Here is a 22,891-nt window from a genome sequence, read left to right as displayed (position 1 = left end):
GATCGCGAGGTACCGCGGGCTGTGGGAGAGCCGCTTCGCCGGCAAATTCGGCTCCTTCGACGACCAGAGTAATAACAATGCTACTGTAGCAACACCTCTAGCTCCCCTGTTTCACTCGCATCACTAGCTACCTATATATTTTTGATTCATTCATTGGATTGTGCTCACAGATTACTTGTGGCTACGGATGAGAAAGAAACAACCACAAATTAATCAACCTCACTCATAGATTAGTCATCTGAGTGGTTAGTCCTCCAAAGGCCATGTTGTTAACTGTGTGCAACGTTCTCAATATATAAAAAGGGCGAAATCAGAGACCCTATCTAACCAGCTTTATTTATCATGAATGTGTATGCGTTCCTGTGACCAAAACATAGCTTAATTTTGCTTCATGCGACATTGCAGCTAGTCTTGGTCCCATGCGCTTCACATCCGGACCCATCCCGAGCTACGCGAGACCTCATTGTACCATGCAGATCTTCAACATCCCAGTGGCCGACCTCGAAGACGGTGTCAAGTGGCCGCTGCATGTACATGGCCTGGTCGCCGCCAGGGACACATCGGATCACAATCACAACTTCCTCTTCAACCGCACCGAGGATAACTGCCAAATCCTAACCCAAGAGGCATACACCATGCATCATTTGTTTCTATCGGTTGTTTTTTGTTAAAATATATTTTCCATCATTCTTAATATCCATCTGTTTGGACATTTTACCACATTTCTTATCTTCTTTGTAGGATCCATATCTACTACTGACAGGCCCGTCGCGCGCGATCGTGATCATTGACCCCATCATGATTGAGTTTCAGCTGAAGGTGAAGAGCAAGACGGACCACGAAGAGGACGAGATGCTGGCCTTTGGGATCTTCAACTACCCCCAGACCTACCTTGCCACACATGTGATCCACTCTGGTATCCTCTGCGACCGGTGCACGATCGAGCTTGCCTACACGCCGCTGGACCCCTCGGTCGAGGCGACCGTCATCGGTGTCCGGATCATCGACGGTGTGTGGCCAGAGGGTTTCCGGGGGCGCATCGTCGCCGAGGTCACAACCATGAGGGAAGGAGAGGTGCTGCTGCTCGACTCCCGGGACGGGAAGATGCCGATCAGCCCTTCGACCGGCGCGGTCGAGCTCTCGAGGCACGTCGTGTCGGTGGACCTCGAGGGGGGTAAGCTGGTTGTCTCCATGGTGGCGTCCCCTTAGATCGCTGGCAAAGAAGACGGCGATGAAGGTGGTGGCGCTGCCATCGTTGTTGCGCGAGGCAAGGCCATGTTCGCGCCGGAGAGGGCCGGCACGAGCAATGGCACCTGCGATCTTGGCTTCTGCAAGGTGGAGGTTGCTGTTGCATGGTCCCTTGTTTCGAGCTTGTGGAATGAGCGGCGCGCCCTCGCGAAACTCGCGGAGGAGAGGTCATGAATGAGTGTTCTTTGTGTTCCTGTGTAGTGATCAGCTCAGGCAAGCACTGGAACGGAGGTTCTTCGATGTCTAGTCTGGTAGTTTATTCAGTCTAATTAATTACTATATGTTGTGACCGGTGAACTGATTCTCCGTATGACCGTCTCTTGTTTTCACTTGTCTTTGTTCAACTATAAGTAAGTTTTGTGTTGACCTACTTTGGTTTGTTACCTGTTGGCTTGCAAGATGTAAAACCTGAAAGATGCTAGTGTTCCAGCAAAAACATACACATCACTACTGGAAACAGGAAAGTTGCCATCAGCCAGCTCTTTGCCATCTGCCAGCTGATGGCAAAGAACGTCTTTGCCATCTGCTTATAAAAAACAGATGGCAAAGAACTGGCAGACGGCAAAGAACATGATTGCCATCAGCCAATTCTTTGCCATCTGCTAGTGGATGGCAAATAATCTTTGCCATCTGCCAGCAGATGGCAGAGAGGTTGGCAAATACTATGGCCGTCAAGAGTGTACCGTCGTACTAGCCCCACCTCTTTGCCATCTGCCAGTAGACGGCAACGGTTCTTTGCCATCTGCTGGCAGATGGCAAAGAGATGGGATTATTTTTTTCCAGGTCAAAAAAAACTGTGGGGTTATCCCCTCCCTCTCTCCCCACCCATCCAGGTAAAAAAACAACGTTCTCATCTCCTCATCCACACACCGAACAGCCCCCGTCGATGGCGCTCGGCCCCGTCGCTCCCCCGCCCTGTCGCCGGTCGCGTCACTCCCCCGCCCCGTCGCCGGCCCTCCCCCGCCACCCTGTCACCGGCCCCGTCGCTCCCCCGCCCTGTCGCCGGCCGCGTCGCTCCCCCGCCCCGTCGCCGGCCCTCCCCCTCGTCCACGGCCCGCCCCGTCGCCGGCCCTCCCCCGCCCCGTCGCCGGCCCTCCCCCTCGTCCACGGCCCGCCCCGTCGAGGTCCAGGTCCGCGACAGATCCGCCTACGCCGGCGTCTTCCACACCGCCTCCCTCGACGCCGGATACGGTGCGCGCCCCCCTCTCCTCCCTCTCTACCGTAGATTTCCTTTGTTCTGGTTCGGGGTTGGCGTCGGGCCCTGGGATCACGCGAATGGCGCTCGGGCTGTGATCCGGCTGCTGGGTGGAGATGGTGGATGCCGCGTGCCTAGTGCCTAGTGACACGACCTGGTTCGTCTCTATTTTTTTTCTGGAAGAATGGTTTGTGATCCGCTTGTTCGTCGACAGGCCCTGGTCGCCGGGATGCCGCGTTTTGTTAGTATTTCTTGCTGGGGCTGCAGCCGAGGGAGATGCATAGTGGATGGCGGCAGAGCGGGTCGGCAGAAGCGTGGTCGGAGGCGGGGTGGTGGTGTGATGGCTGGGCGGCGCGTGCATGTGTTGCCGTGTTGGGGCTGTGGTGGCTTGCGTGTGGTCTCTGCTAGGCAATGAGAGATTTAAAGTGAGATGATTAAGAGGTCCGGCGCCTTGAGCTCGCACCCGGCCGTCCCGTGCCGCTAGATCCCTCCGGGTAGCGGCTTCCAGTTGCCTGGCACCGCCCGCTCCTCGACCTCACGCCCGTTCAGGGGCGCCTCGTGTCGTCGGTTGTTGAGAGCTGCAAGTACCTTAAATATGTCACCACAACCCTGCTCTGTTTCATCCTCATACTACATCGTCATACGCCGCCGTTGACTTCCTGCCGAACCCCCGGTTGGCAGGAAATGACTGAACTCGTGATGCTCTTTCTTCCAGCGATTTCATTTGCAGGTCTGCTCTTCGCTCTTACTATTTTCAGTATTTTTTTTGTATAGCAGTTAGATATTGGAGGTAGCTGTGTGCTATCTATGGACCATATGGTACTGCTCGGAACAACCTGATTGCGTTGCTCCAAGTGCAATTGAAATTCGAACACACCACATTGCTCGGCTGCATTTTATAAGAAAGAAGTTAGCAGAACCATTGACTGATTTCATTGGAGGAATGAGGTACAGTGGTTATATGTATGGTGATTAAATCAAGTTTTTTTTTACCTATGCTTCCAACCTGTAGGTGAATTTGTGTCTATGCTCCGTGGCGTCGATATGTAAATCTTCCGATGCTATTTTGTGCCATATGGGCAAACACTAAGTTCTGAGGAAGAGATGTCATATGTGTACCATATGGACAAACACTCTACATTCTAAAGGACGGGCAGAACGTGCATCCCCTGGGTATGTTTATTTATTTACCATTCATTTTGTTAAACATATTTAATTGCACTTGAAATGTTGTTGTCTTGAATAGTACAAGTTCTGGAATGAAAGGAAATTTCAGTACTCCATAGGTTTGGTGATCAATTGTCGTTCTTTTTAATGATGGTAGACATTGTTGGACAGGGAAATTCCCCCCTTTGTCATGTTTTCATGTCAGGGACTATTAAAAATAAATTATACTACCATGTTCTATTTTTATATCTATTACACTGTACTGTCCTTGTGATTATAATCACAAATGATAATCTACATAATCCACCATTTGAAACGGTTAATAGCTCTTGCCAGAAAAGAGGATGAACATAAAAATATATTTCTGCAGTTTAGACCTGTTTGCAAGGCCCCTTATGTATACATTACCGATGCAGTACTGTTTATTATCCGTGATTTTTTATTACTATTATTATTCTCTTTTAGTGAGGAGCTTGATAGGAAGAGATCTCAAGCGCGATCTCAAGCGCACGCACTATACGAGGCTTCAGGAGGAAGGATTCTATGCTGTTCTATTATCTCCCCTTCTAGAACAGTTTTAACATGGTCCCTCTGTAGTTCTTTCTGTATATGTACCTTGCATAGGGTATAGTTCATGGTGATCATTCCATTATATTTTTATCAATACACCACATCAATCTTATAACTAGCTAGAAGAAACGGCCTACCTCATGCTCCCATTTGAGTCTTGTGTGCAAGCTCATATTATGAAATGATATAAGCATGCTTGATTCAAGGAAGTTGCTGGTCTGATGTCACGTTATACAACTTGTCCTGCTACATTCCTGAAGTACTAAAAAAATGGAAAATAATGCATTTCCTTCTAATTCATATTTTTATTTTTGACTGTACTAAAAAATGGAAAATAATGCATTCCTGAAGTATATGAGATTATCATATATTTCGTAGAACGATCGCCCTGGTCGCTGTTTTATTCCTCTATTTTGTATCGGACCATCGTTGGTCGATCAATTGGGGCAAACAATCATGATTTTCACCTATCGTTTTTTGTAACTGCAGATTGTCTTACTTAACCTGGCAACAAAGAGAGGAGGTTGCAAAGAAGCACGAAGGGGAATACATGTCTGCATTTTTCCTGACTGAGGTAATCCGTTGATCTTATCATGTTAGTTTTCTTATATGTTACCACTCCCTTGTGTAGATAAGTATTCTGCTTCAGGTATTAAGGAAATTAAATTTTCTGGAGGAAGTGCTTTCTTCAATATCAGATTGCTATAAAGGTTAGAGGTTAGAGGTTAGTTTAGAGGTTAGTTTCCTGGATGAGATGCTCCACACATTTTGAGAGCTTAGAGGTTAGTTTCTAGCAGAGTTAGTGACGGAACTGAAAATTGTTTCAGTGGAGGTTGAGGATAAATCTTATGCTGCCACATGTTTAGAGTTTGTGATAAGAACCAAAATATCAAGGTTTAAAAAGTGGATGCTTCGAGTATGATAGATCCTATGTTTCTGTGTTAATCTATTTCAAATATCTTTAATCAGAGTCAAAGCATGACATGTTATGTCTTGGATCATGAGTGAAGTCCAATGTTGACATACATTTAGTGTTTGCTGATGGTTCTAGGTAGAACTGAATTAGGCTAATTAATAAACATGCTGAGTTTTGAATGTTGAATTCGAGTTATAGAAGCATCCATAGACATGATACTGAGCTCTTTACAATCAGCTCATATTCTGGTGATTGCAACAAGAAAGTCAGTTTGTAGGTGGAGCTGCGGCCACCATTGATGATGGCTTCCATCTGGCCTGTACAGGAAAATTGTATAGTGCACGAGTGCTTGGCTTTCGATTTTTATGGGCTTTTCGCCAAAGATTCTTTTGTGTTATATGCCAAAGATGGAACTGTCTTATCAGAAGGTTGATTTTTTTTTGTCTTTCAGAGTGTACAAAACTATTTCTAACCTGGGCTGTTTTTATTTGGGAAACATGCTCTTGGTGTACAAGTTTAAAATGTAAGTATGCATACTCACAGTCGATTAGTCTACTATTTGGTCCTTAGAAAAACGGAAGATAGAACAATTCAATGTATTGGATGTCTGATAAAAGTGTTAGCTGGAACTCTGTTGCCTTGATGATTATCATCGTTCTCAATTATCGTCATTTTCATTTCAGTGAGGCGGCTCACTTTCTGTCCAGTGGAATGCCACCGCTGGATCCCTTGTTCTACATGAGAAAACAATAATTCAATTATGTCGATGATAAACAATTAACCACCTCCAACTATCCAAGCCAAGCACCTTCAACTGTCCAACTTGCTAAATGGAACACTCGGCCACTAGATGTGATCGACTACTTTTCCATCGCTACAAAGTCGTAGACATACAAAATGAACAATAGATTCTAAAAAGCTAAGAAAAAGCAATTGTCGGTCTCAAACCAACCAACTGAACTTTAATTCTTTGAACAAGGATGTCCAAGTAGTAATTTAACCTGGCATTGCCCGAGTAGTAATTCAGCCCGGGGGTGGATAATCTAGCTCAGATATGGTGCGTGTGGACTTGCTATTTGAGATAGATATTGGAGGAGTCCCCTAGCAACTTCAGTTACCTCTGCTCATTTTGACCGATGGTGAAGGCAATGGTAGAGCTAGACTGGCCTAGAGATGTCCTGCCACCTTTTTCTTCTTCTGAATTTTCAGTTGTAGATTTTTTTAATGCCCTTTGCATTCAAATCTCAAATCTGTTGCATGTTGGATTATGGCTAACAATATGCCTGCAAGAGGGCGGAAATGTGAATCCTAGGACCGAAGAATGGCGCAGCGAAGCGCGCGTTAGATTCTAGTGTTATATGGTGCACACACAAATGCAAGATCCGAATTAGCTACACATATGGTTTCTTATCTTGCTTATGGAATCTTGTCGGCTAATATGATTTCAGAATCATGTTTATCAAAGTGGTTATTATCCAAACTTCGCTTGGGTACTCCGTGTTGTCAATCAACACCTTTAATCCTTCTCTGTTTGTGACTCTTGATAATGCTACATATAATTGCCCATGGAAGAAGACTTGCTTAGTTAGCTTAAAAATGACCTATTTAACCTAGTACAGCTCCAAAATGACCTATACTTAGCATCTTTTCCTCCAAAATGACTTAATATGCTTAGCTAACTCTAAAATGACATAATATGCTTAAGAAATGACATATTTTAGCTCCTAAATGACTCCACATGCTTAGCTAGCTCCAAAATGACATAATAACCTTACCTAGCTCTAGAATGACCTTAGCATGTTTTACACCAAAATGACTTAGTATGCTTAGCTAGCTCAAAAATGACATAATAACCATACTTAGCTCCAAAATGACCTATTTTATAGATATAAGTTGCATCATAATAATCTTCACATTTTAGTTGCATCATAATAATCTTCTTCTAGTCTTCTTCTTCTAACTTTCTTCTTTCCCATTTTACAGATTTGCTTAAGATCACGGAAGCTTGGGTTGATGGAGTGCTTGTATTTAGTTTTTGTTTTGACCTTGTGAAACTTGCTACATATGGATAAAACTGTGTAATATTGATGAAACTATGTATATGTACGGATGAAACTTGCTACTATTGGTAACATGTGTTGGATATATATGTGTTCATGACTATTGGTAATATGTGTTGAATATGCTATATTGGTCATATAAATATATTTGTGTTTGATTTTCTGTGAAAATGAACTGATATAAGAAAAAACAAAATTAAATGGGGCAATATAGTCACTTTGCCATCTGCTGGCAGATGGCAAAGAGCTTTGCCATCTGCTGGCAGATGGCAAAGAGCTTTGCCATTAGCTGGCACATGGCAAAGAGGCCACGTGTCATCTACATGTAAAATTTGGCTGGCCTATTTGGGCTCTTTGCCATCTACTGGCAGACGGCAAAGCATGCAGCCTTTGCCATCTGCTGGCAGACGGCAAAGAGCCTGCAGCCTTTGCCATCTGCTGGCAGACGGCAAAGTATGTCGTTAGCCTTCTAACGAGGCTAACCCCGTTAAGAGGCTTTGCCATCTGCCAGCTGATGGCAAAGACACAGGCTCTTTGCCATCAGCCAGCAGACGGCAAAGAAGCCTTTACCGGCAGGGTTTCAGACAAACTGTTTGCCATCTGCTGGCAAATGGCAAAGCCTTTGCCATCCGCCAACCATGCCTTTGCCATCTGCCATGGCAGATGGCAAAGTGCCAGATTCCAGTAGTGCATACAGTGATAAGTGCACATACAGGTAAAATTTGATTCCTTTCAGGAGATAAAGCTCAAGTCTCAGCACCAAATCCACTCATCATGTCATTTCAGGTTTTGTACTACAACATAACATCCTGGCACATTGCACATTTCAAGGTGGAGGTCACTGTTGCCTGGTCCCTTGTTTCGAGCATGGTGAATGAGGGGCACGCCGCCGCGAAACTCACGGAGGAAAAGCCATGAATGGATGTTCTTTGTTTTTTGTGGTGCTCCACCTAAGCATTCATGGTGTTCTTTGTTTTTCTCTGTGTGTTTAGCCTTGTTTCAGAGCTGCTCTTCTCTGCTTCGTTTCTTTTCAGAGCTGGTGGAGTGTCTCTGTATAGCCATGCTACTTATTTTTACTTATGTTTGCTCAGTTGTAAGTAAACCTGTGTTGGCCTACTTTGGGCTGTTACCTGTTGGTACAAGAACTAAAACCTGAAAGATGCAAGTGTTCCAGCAAAAACATAACACTTGCTAATTAACATGAAGTATTCTTCCTTGTGTTACAGCAATTTAATCTAACCTTCCCAGGGAGTTCACCAGTGATAAATGTACATACAGTTAATTTGGTCCCCCTAAGAGACAAATCACATGTGTCGCGCAAATTCACCCACATATCATTTCAGGTTTTGCGATACAACATAATATCCTAGCATTGCGTTGCGGGCTTCTACTTTCAGACCGTAAGATGAGGCAATACAAATGATAATCATGAACTTCTGAGGAACGGCCAGAATGATTTGCATCGTCGGTGCAGTGAGCAAGTATGAGATGCGACTCAAATATCGCCAATCTACTTTCCCGCTATCCAATGCGGAGCTACGAGCAGTATGTTGGGCGGGCCAGATTTGGCTAAGCCAAAGAGAAGCCTGCAAATTTTACCTTCTTGAGCTAACTTTGCTTGGACGCCTACTAATTTAACCATGTGTTGGGCGGGCCATAGCACAGTTTTGCCTGTGCATAGCTCCGTCACTGCCGCTATCGCTGCCATCAGATATTTGCATTTTCACCGGGCTGGATATCTTGCCCATGAGGCCATGACAATCCTAGAGACTATCACACAGGTTACAAGATACCTACAATGCACTGTCTGCCTCATCATCATCTTCTCTGCATAGGCTTCAGGAGGTCTTTGAGAGTTCCCGGCCGCCTGGCGTCCTTGGCCTGTACCGACTCCTCAGTGTCGCAGCTGCAGTTGCTCGTGTTGAGCTTCATGCCACAGACTGGGCTAATGCCTGCTGCAGAAGCACTAGTAGAAAAGGGGGCATTTGTCCCGGTTCGTAAGGGCCTTTAGTCCCGGTTCATGAACCGGGACTAATGGGTCGTTACTATACCTCCCCCTTTAGTACCGGTTCAAACACGAACCAGGACAGATGGTCCTCCACGTGGCCGGTGCGCCAAGCCCAGGCAGGGGGGCCTTTGGTCCCGGTTGGTGGCACCAACCGGGACCAAAAGACATCCACGCGTCAGCATTCCAGTGGCTGGAGTTTTGTTTTTGTTTTTTGAAGGGGGGGGGGGGGGGTTGGGGGGTTAATTTAGGTGTTTCATATATTGTGTTAGCTAGCTAAATAATAGAGAGAAGTGTCCTCTCTTATGTCCGTGCTTGGTCGACGCTATGTACTATATATACATAGAGAGGCCCTCGACACGCTAGCTAGTAAGAAAATGAAGGGAACCATTGAGTACAGAAGTTCGTCATGCATACCGAGAGAAGTGATCGATCGACCTCTCCTTCTCCGAGAGATTGGTCGAACAATAAGTTTTCGTATCATGTATCCGATGCTACTGGCTACATACATGTACAATATGTAAGATCTCTTAATTACAATCCCCTAGCAATTCAAATCAACTTCCACATGGTATTCTCCGGCTTTATTGATGACGTGGTCAAGAAAGAATCCCGCCAATTCCTCTTGAATTGCTTTCATGCGATCTGGTTCTAGGAGTTCATTCCGCATCTGCCACGTCTAATTTGAAGAAGGGGGTTAATTAATACATATATATGAACAAAACTCAACAGAAATGATGGTGTAATAAAATGAAATTGTGAATATTATTGCTTACGCACTTCAAATTGTCTTTTAGAGTAGCCCTGCTTGTTTTTCAAAGTCGCATTGTGGATGAACTCGCACACGTAGTATCCACAGAAATCATTCCCTTGTTCCTGCCACAAGCACTTTACGAGAAATAGAGGTCAATCAAACTGATAATGGAGCATTATAAATGGCATTGATGAAAGTATAGCTATAGAATCAACGGGAGATGCGCGCAACTAGCTAGCCAGTAGTACTTACTTTCGGGTATGTATATCGCAGCTCCTTCGGCAGTCCCGGAGCTTCTACGGTGAACTGTTTCCAAACCCTGCAAGACAAAGAAAATAATAATTATTACTTCAGATATCAGGAAATGAACAAAAAGGTGCCGATATGGTGCGATAATGATCGATTGAACTTACTTGTTGAGCAATTCAGTCATGTCTGCATAGGTTTCGGGATCTTTTCATGTTGAGTCTAAGACGGTTACTAGTCCCCGCTCAAGCTTAATCTCCAGAAGAACATAGTGGTACCTGCGCACGCATGCATAACTCATCAATTACATTACTATAACCTCGCTCGAGTAATAAGGGAAACCGAATATGCACACGACAGTAACACTCACTTGCCGTTGTAAGGAAAGAGTATGGTATCTTTGTTTTGATTTTTGATCAACGATTGTAGCAAGTTCTCCTAGGCCTCTTTGGCGTGCTTTTTAACAAGAAATTCATCTATGATATTTGTGTTAATGAACCCAATATCATAAATTTCTTGTTTTTTGCACTCGACGATCTTCAATCTGCATAATATATTGAGGATAATTAATTATAAATACATGCAATGAAAGAGCCGAGCTATATATAGAGACTTAATGACAGAAATAGTACTTACAGGCAGTAGCAAAAGACCGTTAATTTATCGAGGGCCTTTTGATTGAAGAACGCGAAGAACTCATCAAATGGAACACACAACAGATCACTTGAAATGAGGTCGTGCTCCTCTTTAATGTTCAGATACAAACTATTCGTCCCCTCAGACTCTCTGCAGGTTTTCATGTACCAATTATGGAATCTTTGCATCATCGTTGTTAGAGATTTTTCATCTTTGACGAGATGCTTCCCGTACTCGTATCTGTGTTTGTCCACCTCCATGAAATCAGGAAGTTGATCGTCAGGCAGGTAATCTTGTAGATAGCCATAACTGGCCACCATCCCCGGAGCATTAGCGACAATGTTGTCGCTAGACACATTGAGCGGGGGGCACGATTGGTTTGCTTCTTCGCCGAGCTAGTCAATTTTTTCGCAGCTTCTCGTTCTCTTGACCTTAGATGTCTGACAGTACTTCCCGACCGCTCCGCTTGGAGATATGTCTGTTCAGTAATGCGCTCATAGTTTCTTCTCGGCGGAGACTTTGCCGGTTTCCTCAGGGCATCGAGAGTGCGCTTTGCTTTCACCGGATCTACCTTCTCCTCTGGAGGTGGATGTCTCTTTGCTTTCACCCCTTCAAAGAACTCCTTCATGTGGGTCTGCACGATCATATCGTTTTCCTCCTCGGTCCTCTCATACGGTAACTTCTCTAGAGGCTTGAGAGGTGGACCGTATCTGTATTGCCTCCCGCCTCTAGTTGTGTTGCTAGACGCCGGAGCAGACGGAGCGGCTGCGGCGTCTGTATTCTTTCGTGCTTGCTTACGAGGCGGAGGAGAAGGACTACGACGCGCCGGAGCAGCCGGGGCGGCGGTGGGTCTCTTCCGCCCTTGCTTGCGAGGCGGAGAAGGAGGAGGCTGTTGGCTACTCGGGAGCGCCGTCGCAGGCGGAGAAGGAGGCGGAGTGCCGCCTGTGCCGGAGAAGGAGGCGGAGTGCCGCCACGCGTGCCCTGATCGTCACTCGCCGAAGGAGGAGGCGGTGGAGGAGGTGGAGTGCCCTGACTCGCTGGAGGACGAGGAGGAGGCGGAGGCGTCCAGTTCGGAAGGTTGATGAACTCCTTCCGCCATAGGCATGGAGTCTTCAGAGCAGAACCCAGCCTAGTCTCCCCTTCACCGGTAGGGTGGTCAAGCAGGAGGTCCTCAAATCCCTCTGTTATTTCATCCACCATCACCCTAGCATATCCTTCTGGAATCGGCCGGCAGTGATAAGTTGCGCCGGGTCCAGTAGGATAAACACAGCCAACAGCCACCTTGACCTTCAAATTCATCCATCGCGTCATAATGTGGCAGTTTTGAGACTCCGTGATAGCATCCACGGGATAGCTGGTAGGAGCCGTCAAGACATGCTCCGGCTGAAGCAGCTCGGTGGAAGCCACGCTGCTTTTCCGCTGAGATGGCAGGGTAGCTTCGGGGGAAGCTTCGGCAGGTCGTTTGCTGCGATCTGCTGCTTCTCGTTCCTCTTCTCGCTCCTCTAGCCCCATTACCCTTTCGTGCAGCGCCTGCAGTTGGCCCTGCTCCAGTTTCTTCCTCCTCTCGTGGGTTTTGTAACCCCCTGCGTCTGGAAAACCAACCTTCCACGGAATGGAGCCTGGCGTGCCTCGTGTCCGTCCAGGGTGCTCAGGATTCCCGAGGGCCTTTGTGATCTCGTCCTTCTCCCTGTCTGGAACGAACGTCCCTTGCTGCGCTGCATTGATATAGTGTCGAAGGTTCTTGACTGGTATTTGCAGTTGCTCGTCCGTCCAACGGCACTTCCCTGATACAGGGTCTAAGGTTCCGCCAGCCCCGAAGAACCAAGTCCGACAATGGTCTGGCCAGTACATTGTCTCTGGTTCGATCCCTTTTTCAAGCAGATCATTCTCAGCCTTGGACCACTTAGGTCGGGCTTTGAGGTAGCCACCTGACCCCGTGCGATGGTGAAGCTTCTTCTTCGCAGCATTTTGCTTGTTTGTCACCGACATCTTCTTACTCTTTTCCGATGTCTTGTGGGCCACAAATGTGGGCCAGTGATCTTTGATCTTCTCATATTTGCCGATGAATTCTGGTGTCTTTTTTTGTCGACAAACTTGTTCAGCTCTTTCCTCCACCTCCTGAATAGGGTTGCCATCTTCTTAAGAGCACAAGACTTGATTAATTGCTCTTTAACTGGCTTCTCCGGATCCTCCTCTAGCGGTAGGGTGAAATTTGCCTTCAGTTGAGTCCAAAGATCTTCTTTCTGCATATCATTGACATAAGACACCTCAGGGTCTTCCTCCTTAGGCTTATACCATTGTTGGATGCTGATCGGGATCTTGTCCCTAACAAGAACCCCGCACTGAGCAAAAAATGCATTCTTTGTTCAGATGGGTTCAATCGGTTCGCCGTCGGGCGTGATTTCTCTGATCTCAAACCTTTCATCCGAGCTCAACTTTTTCTTCCGGCCTCGTCTCCTTACCGAAGTTGTGCTCGATCTGGAGGGCTAGAAATTAAAAGGAAGAAAGACGAGAGTAATTAATATGTGTACATATACCAAAACAATGGATGCCTCAATTAACTAGTCAGCACGGGCTTAACTAATATATATATACCTGGCCGGACTCGGTTCGGTCAGCGGAGCAGTCAGCACGGTCTCCTTCTTGTACCTCCATTGTGTCACCGGAGCCATCATGAACATAGCCCTCTTCTTGTACCGGCATTAATGGGCCGAAGCCATCATGAACATAACCCTCTTCTTCACCCAGTCCTTCCTGACCATCGGTGTCGTTGAGAAATGACGCAACTTCATCACTTCCTTGTGCGATTATGTCCCCCAACATCGCTTCTGTTGCTTCATCTCGGGAGTGCTCCATAGTTTCTGCAAATATTATTCAAACATGGTACAGATGGATACATATATATATATATATATATATATATATATATATATATTAGTGGCAAACGTAGAACTAGCTAGCTAATCACAATAAGGCACTACTAGGGAAAAGCCTATACACAGAAAGTTACTAGTAGCGAGGGTTAAAAACCCTCGCTACTGCTACTTACTAGTAGCGCAGGTTTTTAAACCTCGCTACTACTAAGTTTATAGCAGTAGCGCGGGTTTTTAACCCTCGCTACTACTAAGCGGTCTCTACCGTGCCGCCATGTGGATCGCCTTTTCAGTTTAAAAATAAATAAAAGAAAATGATGAAAATGTCAAAAAAAATAAAAGAAAATAAGTTTCCCATGTGATATGTGGTCCAGTTGTTGGGAAAATTTGCAAATATGAATTTCGACTTTATTTGCAAAATCTCTCGAGAATTTGTAAAAATGGGCATAACTTTTGCATACTAACTCGGATGAAAAAGTTTTTTATATGAAAAATCATCTACTCGAAAAGTTACATCCGAATTAAACCGGGGTGACTTTGTTAAACATTTTCAAAATCCTTAAAAAACAAACAGAAAAAAAAAGTTACGGGGCTTTTAAGATCTAGAGTGGAAAAAATCGAAAAAATTTCAAACTGTGTGGTCAAACTATGGTCAAACAATGGTCAAACTAATTATTCTAGAATATTAGTGTTACTAAATAATTATTTTAGTTTTTTTGAATTTTGGTCAAATCTGGTCAAACTATGGCCAAATTGTGGTCAAACTGTGGTCAAACTGTGGTCAAATAATTATTCAAGAAATATTATTGTTACTAATTTTTTAGAACAATAGTTTCAAACTCAAATAGTGAAATGTGTGACTTCATGCTCAAGCTAAATTCCTGAGGTTAATAGGATTGACATCTTACTATTGTCAGGAAAACAACAAGTGCAGACTTGGAAACGAGGGAGAATAGAACCCGGAAGTTAAGCGTGCTCAGGCTGGAGTAGTGAGAGGATGGGTGACCATCCCGGAAGTTAGATGATTTGAAATGATAAGGGGTGATTAGAGATTAAATTGAGCAGCGATGAGGGGTGATTAGAGATTTGAGGTTAAAATAATTCAGAAATTTGAAAATTAGGGGGAAAATCGAAATATTTTTTCGAAAAAATTCAAAAAAAACCCGCGCTGGTAGTAGTAGCGCGGGTCTTTACCCACGCTACTACTAAAGGACGTAGTAGTAGCGCGGGTGGCACCCGCGCTACTGCTATAAGTTAGTTGTAGCACCTTATTAGTAGCGTCGGCCCCCGCGCTACTGATAGGCCCAAAACCCGCGCTGCTGCTAGGCTTTTCCCTAGTAGTGAGGAATCATGTTAGTGGCCTCGACGCTGCTTCTCTAGGGTTTGGGGTTGCCTCGACACAACGCTTCAAGGGTTTGGGTGTCCTCGAGAGTTTTGGTCGAGCGAGAGGGCCGAGGGGGGTGCTGCCGTTATATAAGTTATCATGGTCGAGAGGGGGTATATATATCGACCGCCCCTCATGTCGAAGTTATCTCGAGGGGGTTATATCGACAACGACGCGACATACATATACATGGGAAAATAATGTTATCGGGGAGGGGGTATCGGTACCCCCCCTCGTGTTGAAGTTTCTTCTTTCTCCTCTATTTCTTTCTTTCTTCTTCTCCTCTTCTTTTTCTTCTTCTCCCTCAAGAAAGGAAAATAATGAAGGAAATGGAAGAAAAGAGGAAGAAGGAAGAAGGAAGAAGAAGAAGAAAAAAAAGGAGAAAAAAAAGAGGAGAAGAAGAAAGGAATAGAGGAGAAGAAGAAAAAATAGAAATTTAATTTCTATTTTTTCTTCTTCTCCTCTATTCCTTTCTTCTTCTCCTCTTCTTTTTTTCTTTTTTATTCTTCTTATTTATTTCTCCTCTTCTTTTCCTCTCCTCTTCTTCTTTCTTTCCTCTTCTTATTTTCTTCTTTCCTATCCTTCTTTTTCTAAATTTGTAACTTTTGCATATATAAAATTTTTCTAAAATTGTAACTTTCTATATATGAACAAAAAACTTTCTATGAACAAAAAAACATTTTTAACATATATATTTAGCAAATTCTAGCCACATACATCACATACACATATACATTATAGTCATATACACATATACATCACATATGAACAAAAAAATAAACTAATAAAAATAAAAAAACATATAGCAACATATGAACAAAAACATATAGCCACATACATACACATACATTATATATATATATATGAAAAAAATTAAACTAATAAAAAAACAGAGCCGGGCAGAGGGGCATGGCGGCAGCGGTGGCGCCGGCGGGGCAGGGCAGGGGTGCAGGTCCGCGAGGCAGGGCAGGGGTGTGGGAGCGAGGCAAGGCAGGGGCGCGAGGCGGGTGCTCACAGGGGGGTGGCGGGGCACGGCGGGCGGCGTCGGGGCGCGGGGAGTGGCGCCGGTGTCGGGGCAGATGGCGTCGAGGGCGGCGGCGACCGCAAAGTTGAGCAGCCTGACGGCGTCGGAGGCGGCGACGACGGTGAGGTGGACCAGCCTGACGGCGTCGGAGGCGGCGGCGACGACAAGGTGGAGCAGCCTGACGGCTCGGCGGCGACGGCGACGAGGCAGAGCAGCGGGCGTCGGGCGGAGAAGAAAGGGATGGATTTTGGAGAAACTGCTAAGTGCTAGTTATATATGAAGAGAATTGGTCCTGGTTCGTGAAACCAACCGGGACCAATGCCCCCTTTAGTCCCGGTTGGTGCCACCAACCGGGACCAAAAGCCTCTTTTTCAGCAGCCCAAAGGGTGGGAAGCGGCGGCCTTTGGTCCCGGTTGATGGCACCAACCGGGACTAAAGGGTGGGCATTGGTCCCGGTTGGTGCCACCAACCGGGACCAAAGGCCCCTGTGCTGCCCGCGTCGGGGCCAAAGTTTAGTCCAACCTCGCTAGTTGAGAGGGGCGCACAGTGGTTTATAAGCCCCACTGTCGCACCCCTCTCGAGCTCCTCTCCAACGTAGGCTTGCGGGCCTCTTTTCTACTGCTCTGCCTGATGGGCCTTATGGGCCTACTGCGGGCCTGAATCCTGGCCCATGGTAGGGTTTCTAGTCGTATTCAGGCCGTGGGGGCCCAGTAGGAGGCACTTTTTTGTTTTTTGTTTTCTTTACTTATTGTTGCTATTTTTATTTTTTTCCAGTTTTTTTGTTTTGTTTTCAGCATTATTTATTTTCTTTTGTTTTTTGCTTTATTTTTTAATTATTTTTGCTTTTAGTTTTAGGAAAATTATAAACTTTCTGTTAGTGCCATTAGTTTTCAAATTTGAAAACACTTTTTTAGTTTTTTTGTTTTCTTTATTTATTTATTTATTTTATTTTGTTTCTACTTACAACAAAATACTTATTGTTGCTATTTTTAATTATTATGAGGGCCGAACCACAAGACATTAAAGCATTTCAAATGAACTCTGAAAAAGTTGAAAGTTGGCATGGTATCATAAATTCACCCACATAGCATGTGCATGTACAAAACGGACAATGGTATCATACTCGTCTGTTACAAAGTTGGCATGGTATCATCATAATAGTTGCGGGAGAAAGTCTTCACTTTTTCTTTGCTTGTGTCATTTGCTTATTGCGCTGTAACCATGGATAATCTTCATCGTTTATCAGGATGCTGGGGTCAGCCTTGACTTTGAAGGGAGGAATTTCATGAAACTTTTCATAATCTTCAGACATGTCTTTCTTGTCCTCCACTCCCATGATGTCCCTTTTTCCTTAAAGAACTATGTGGCGCTTTGGCTCATCGTATGGTGTATTCGCTTCCTTATCTTTTCTCTTTCTCGGTCTGGTAGACATGTCCTTCACATAGATAACATGTGCCACATCATTGGCTAGGACGAACGGTTCGTCAGTGTACCCAAGATTTTTCAGATCCACTGTTGTCATTCCGTACTGTGGGTCTACCTGTACCCCGCCTCCTGACAGATTGACCCATTTGCACTTAAACAAAGGGACCTTGTCCGTAGTCAAGTTCCCATATGTCCACTATGTAACCATAATATGTGTCCTTTCCCCTCTCGGTTGTTGCATCAAAGCAGACACCGCTGTTTTGGTTAGTGCCCTTTTGATCTTGGTCAATCGTGTAAAATGTATTCCCATTTATCTCGTATCCTTTCCAAATTGTAACAGTCGAAGATGGTCCCCTAGACAACAAGTACAACTCATCACAAACAGTGTTGTCACCTCTGAGACGTGCTTCCAACCAACTCCTGAAAGTCCTGATGTGTTCACATGTAATCCAGTCGTCGCACTGCTTCAGGTGTTTGGAGCGCAGACTGTTCTTGTGTTCATCGACATACGGGGTCACCAAGGTAGAGTTCTGTAGAACTGTGTAGTGTGCTTGAGACCAAGAATATCCGTCCTTGCATATTATTGAGTCCCTTCCAAGCGTGCCTTTTCCAGTCAGTCTCCCCTCATACCGCAATTTAGGGAGACCTATCTTCTTAAGGCCAGGAATGAAGTCAACACAAAACCCGATGACATCCTTTGTTTGATAGCCCATGGAGATGCTTCCTTCTGGCCTAGCGTGGTTACGGACATATTTCTTTAGGACTCCCATGAACCTCTCAAAGGGGTACATATTGTGTAGAAATACGGGGCCCAGAATGACAATCTCGTCGACTAGATGAACTAGGACGTGCGTCATGATATTGAAGAAGGATGGTGGGAACACCAGCTCGAAACTGACAAGACATTGCACCACATCACTCCTTAGCCTTGGTATGATTTCTGGATCGATCACCTTCTGAGAGATTGCATTGACGAATGCACATAGCTTCACAATGGCTAATCGGACGTTTTCCGGTAGAAGCCCCCTCAATGCAACCGGAAGCAGTTGCGTCATAATCACGTGGCAGTCATGAGACTTTAGATTCTGGAACTTTTTCTCTGCCATGTTTATTATTCCCTTTATATTCGACGAGAAGCCAGTCGGGACCTTCATACTAAGCAGGCATTCAAAGAAGATTTCCTTCTCTTCTTTGGTAAGAGAATAGCTGGCGGGACCTTCATACTGCTTTGGAGGCATGCTGTCTTTTTCGTGCAAACGTTGTAGGTCCTCCCGTGCCTCAGCTGTATCCTTTGTCTTCCCATACACGCCCAAGAAGCCTAGCAGGTTCACGCAAAGGTTCTTCGTCACGTGCATCACGTCGATCGAAGAGCGGACCTCTAGGTCTTTCCAGTAGGATAGGTCCCAAAATATAGATTTCTTCTTCCACATGGGTGCGTGTCCCCCAGCATCACTCGGAATAGCTAGTCCGCCGGGACCCTTTCCAGAGATTACCTGTAAATCATTAACCATAGCAAGTACGTGATCACCGGTACGCATGGCGGGCTTCTTCCGGTTATCTGCCTCGCCTTTGAAATGCTTGCCTTTCTTTCGACATTGATGGTTGGTCAGAAGAAATCGACGATGGCCCAGGTACACATTCTTCCTGCAGCTTCCCAGGTATATACTATCGGTGTCATGTAAACAGTGCGTGCATGCGTGTTATCCCTTGTTTGTCTGTCCTGAAAGGTTACTGAGAGCGGGCCAATCGTTGATGGTCACGAACAGCAACGCCTTTAGGTCAAATTCCTCCTGTTTGTGCTCATCCCATGTACGTACACCGTTTCCATTCCATAGCTGTAAAAGTTCTTCAACTAATGGCCTTAGGTACACATCAATGTCGTTGACGGGTTGCTTAGGGCCTTGGATGAGAACTGGCATCATAATGAACTTCCGCTTCATGCACATCCAAGGAGGAAGGTTATACATACATAGAGTCACGGGCCAGGTGCTGCGATTGCTGCTCTGCTCCCCGAAAGGATTAATGCCATCCGAACTTAAAGCAAACCATACGTTCCTTGGGTCACTTGCAAACTCATCCCAGTACTTTCTCTCGATTTTTCTCCACTGCGACCCGTCAGCGGGTGCTTTCAACTTCTCCTCTTTCTTACGGTCCTCACTGTGCCATCGCATCAACTTGGCATGCTCTCCGTTTCTGAACAGATGTTTCAACCGTGGTATTATAGGAGCATACCACATCACCTTCGCAGGAACCCTCATCCTGGGGGGCTCGCCGTCAACATCACCAGGGTCATCTCGTCTGATCTTATACCATAATGCACCGCATACCGGGCATGAGTTCAGATCCTTGTACGCACCGCGGTAGAGGATGCAGTCATTAGGGCATGCATGTATCTTCTGCACCTCCAATTCTAGAGGGCATACGACCTTCTTTGTTGCGTATGTACTGTCGGGCAATTCGTTATCCTTTGGAAGCTTCTTCTTCAATATTTTCAGTAGCTTCTCAAATCCTTTGTTAGGCACAACATTCTCTGCCTTCCACTGCAGCAATACCAGTACGGTACCGAGCTTTGTGTTGCCATCTTCGCAATTAGGGTACAACCCTTTTTTGTGGTCCTCTAACATGCGATCAAACTTCAGCTTCTCCTTTTGACTTTCGCATTGCGCCCTTGCATCAACAATGACGTGGCGGAGTACATCATCATCGGGCACATCATCTGGTTCCTCTTGATCTTCAGCAGCTTCGCCCGTTGCAGCATCATCGTGCACATCGTCTGGTTCCTCTTGATGTTCAGTAGCATCACTGTATTCAGGGGGCACATAGTTGTCATCGTACTCTTCTTCTTTGTCGTCTTCCATCATAACCCCTATTTCTCCGTGCCTCGTCCAAACATTATAGTGTGTCATGAAACCCTTGTAAAGCATGTGGGTGTGAAGGATTTTCCGGTCAGAGTAAGACTTTGTATTCCCACATACAGGGCATGGACAACACATAAAACCATTCTGCTTGTTTGCCTCAGCCACTTCGAGAAAATCATGCACGCCCTTAATGTACTCGGAGGTGTGTCTTGAACCGTACATCCATTGCCGGTTCATCTGCGTGCATTACAGAACATCATGAATAGATAATTAAGTGACCAAATTAATAGAAGTTCATCATCACGTTAAAACCAAAGTACATACATAGTTCTCATCTAACAACATAAAGCTCTGCAGAGCATCTAAATTAATTAAACCATACATTGAAACTATGTAAAATATTTCAATGCGAAAACAAATGCGATCATAATCGCAACCAATGTAACAACTGATCCAACGGCATAATGATACCAAGCCTCGGTATGAATGACATATTTTCTAATCTTTCTAATCTTCAAGAGCATTGCATCCATCCTGATCTTGTGATCATCGACGACATCCGCAACATGCAACTCCAATATCATCTTCTCCTCCTCAATTTTTTTATTTTTTCCTTCAACAAATTGTTTTCTTCTTCAACTAAATTTAAACTCTCGACAATAGGGTCGGTTGGAATTGCCGGTTCAACAACCTCCTAGATAAATAAAATCTATGTCACGTTGGTCGACATAATTGTCATAAACAATAAATGAACCAATAGTTATGAAAAGATAATATATACCACATCCGAATCATAGACAGGACGAGGGCCGACGGGGGCTGATACCAAAACCATCGCAGATATATATAAGATGCAATAATAAAAGTACGAAAATTATACAAGTATCTATATAAACATACAAGTAAGAATTTTTTTCCTTTCAGAAAGAAGATAAGAACAAGAGGCTCACCACGGTGGTGCCGGCGACGAGATCGGCGCGGGCGATCGACGGCGGTGAAGACGGGGACGGGACGTGACAGACCGCTAAACCAAGACAAATATTGAGGAAAATGGAGCTTGGAGGTTGAGCTTGGAGAGGAGAAAGCTTAAGTAGTGTGGCTCGGGCATTCCATCGAACACCTCGTGTGCATAGGAGGTGAGCTAGAGCACCACAAAGCTCTCTCCTCACCGGCCATGAAAAACAGAGCAGTGGGAGTGCTCTGCTCGTGGGCGAGAGGTATATATAGGCAATTAACTGGTCCCGGTTCGTGGCTTGAACCGAGACTAAAGGGAAGCCTTTGGTCCCGGTTCAGGCCACCAACCGGGACCAATGGTTGTGGGCCAGGAGCGAGGCACATTGTTCCCGGTTCGTCCCACCAACCAGGACCAAAAGGTCGAGACGAACCGGGACCAATGGCCCACGTGGCCCGGCCGGCCCCCGGGGCTCACGAACCGGGTCAAATGCTCCCATTGGTCCCGGTTCTAGATTGAACCGGGACTAATGGGCTGACTGAGGGAGTCCTGGATTAGGGGGTGTCCGGATAGCCGAACTATCACCGTTGGTCGGACTCCTGGACTATGAAGATACAAGATTGAAGACTTCGTCCCGTGTCCGGATGGGACTTTCCTTGGCGTGGAAGGCAAGCTTGGTGATACGGATATGTAGATCTCCTACCATTGTAACCGACTCTTTGTAACCCTAACCCTCTCCGGTTTATATAGACACCGGAGAGGGTTAGGGTTACACAGAGTCCAGTACGCGTAGCAATGCGGCCCCAACCCCAGCCCTCGCGAAATCGCGAGACCAGTACCATGCGTACATAACTACGCTCTGGAGATACCATGGGCATAGGGGGAGGGGCACGACCACGACATGCCCAGAGTGCGGCTCAACCGCACAAGGGGCTCCCAATTGTGTCATTCTTTTTTTTCTTATTCTCAGGACTCCGTTTTCCAGAAGCCCTGTCCGGCAGTAGAATCGCTGAACTCACGATGCAACAGCTAGGGAAGCAGAAAAGCTACGTCGAGTGTCCAGGTGGTCTCTATTACGAGCAGTATACCTATTTTACATACCATCCCGCAGACTACCCCTGGAGGGGGCATGTTAAATAGTCCCATCCCTTGCTTATCGCACTATTTGTATCGTTCTGCTTTCATTGCAGTATCTTTTGAATAAACAATACATAGCTTATGTTTATTATTGCATTTCTTTTTTCTTTATAAATGTTCATCTATGACATGTTGCACCCGTACAACTTGGTACGGTCAATACACCAGGGGCTTAAGTACCCCAAAACATGGTGTGATAAGTCCGAACACTTCCACAAGTACGGCACCCCGAACTTATAGCATTATATGCATCGGCTCCGAATCATGTCTTGGGTCAATAGTTGGGTTTGCCCGGCTCCCATGTTTTGGTACCTTACGTTTCGTTATATCGGCTAAGGTAGCGTTGGGAGAACCACTGCGATTGTGCCCCGGTTGAGCTGGGTTGAGCACCTCAGTGGAGAAAGCTAAAACAGACCGTCATGATAGGGCGAGAGCCGGTCG

At 45.6% G+C, this 22,891-nt stretch overlaps 1 long non-coding RNA gene across 3 annotated transcripts; it reads left to right on the top strand.

Moving 5' to 3' along the window:
- Positions 1-2,273: 2,273 nt before the first annotated feature.
- LOC123047368 (uncharacterized) lies at positions 2,274-4,891 on the top strand. 3 transcript variants are annotated; one of them, XR_006422970.1, is made up of 4 exons: positions 2,274-2,439; positions 3,456-3,616; positions 4,670-4,754; positions 4,830-4,891. It is a non-coding gene; the product is annotated as an uncharacterized lncRNA (long non-coding RNA). The 3 variants fall into 3 exon arrangements; XR_006422969.1 differs by lacking the exon at positions 2,274-2,439 and adding an exon at positions 2,459-3,173; XR_006422968.1 differs by lacking the exon at positions 2,274-2,439 and having other exon boundaries at positions 2,457-3,616.
- Positions 4,892-22,891: the final 18,000 nt, after the last annotated feature.

Source organism: Triticum aestivum, chromosome 2B (genome assembly GCF_018294505.1).
Source record: "Triticum aestivum cultivar Chinese Spring chromosome 2B, IWGSC CS RefSeq v2.1, whole genome shotgun sequence".
In the NCBI taxonomy this organism is placed as follows: Eukaryota; Viridiplantae; Streptophyta; class Magnoliopsida; order Poales; family Poaceae; genus Triticum; species Triticum aestivum.
This window is presented reverse-complemented; position numbering and strand designations above follow the sequence as displayed.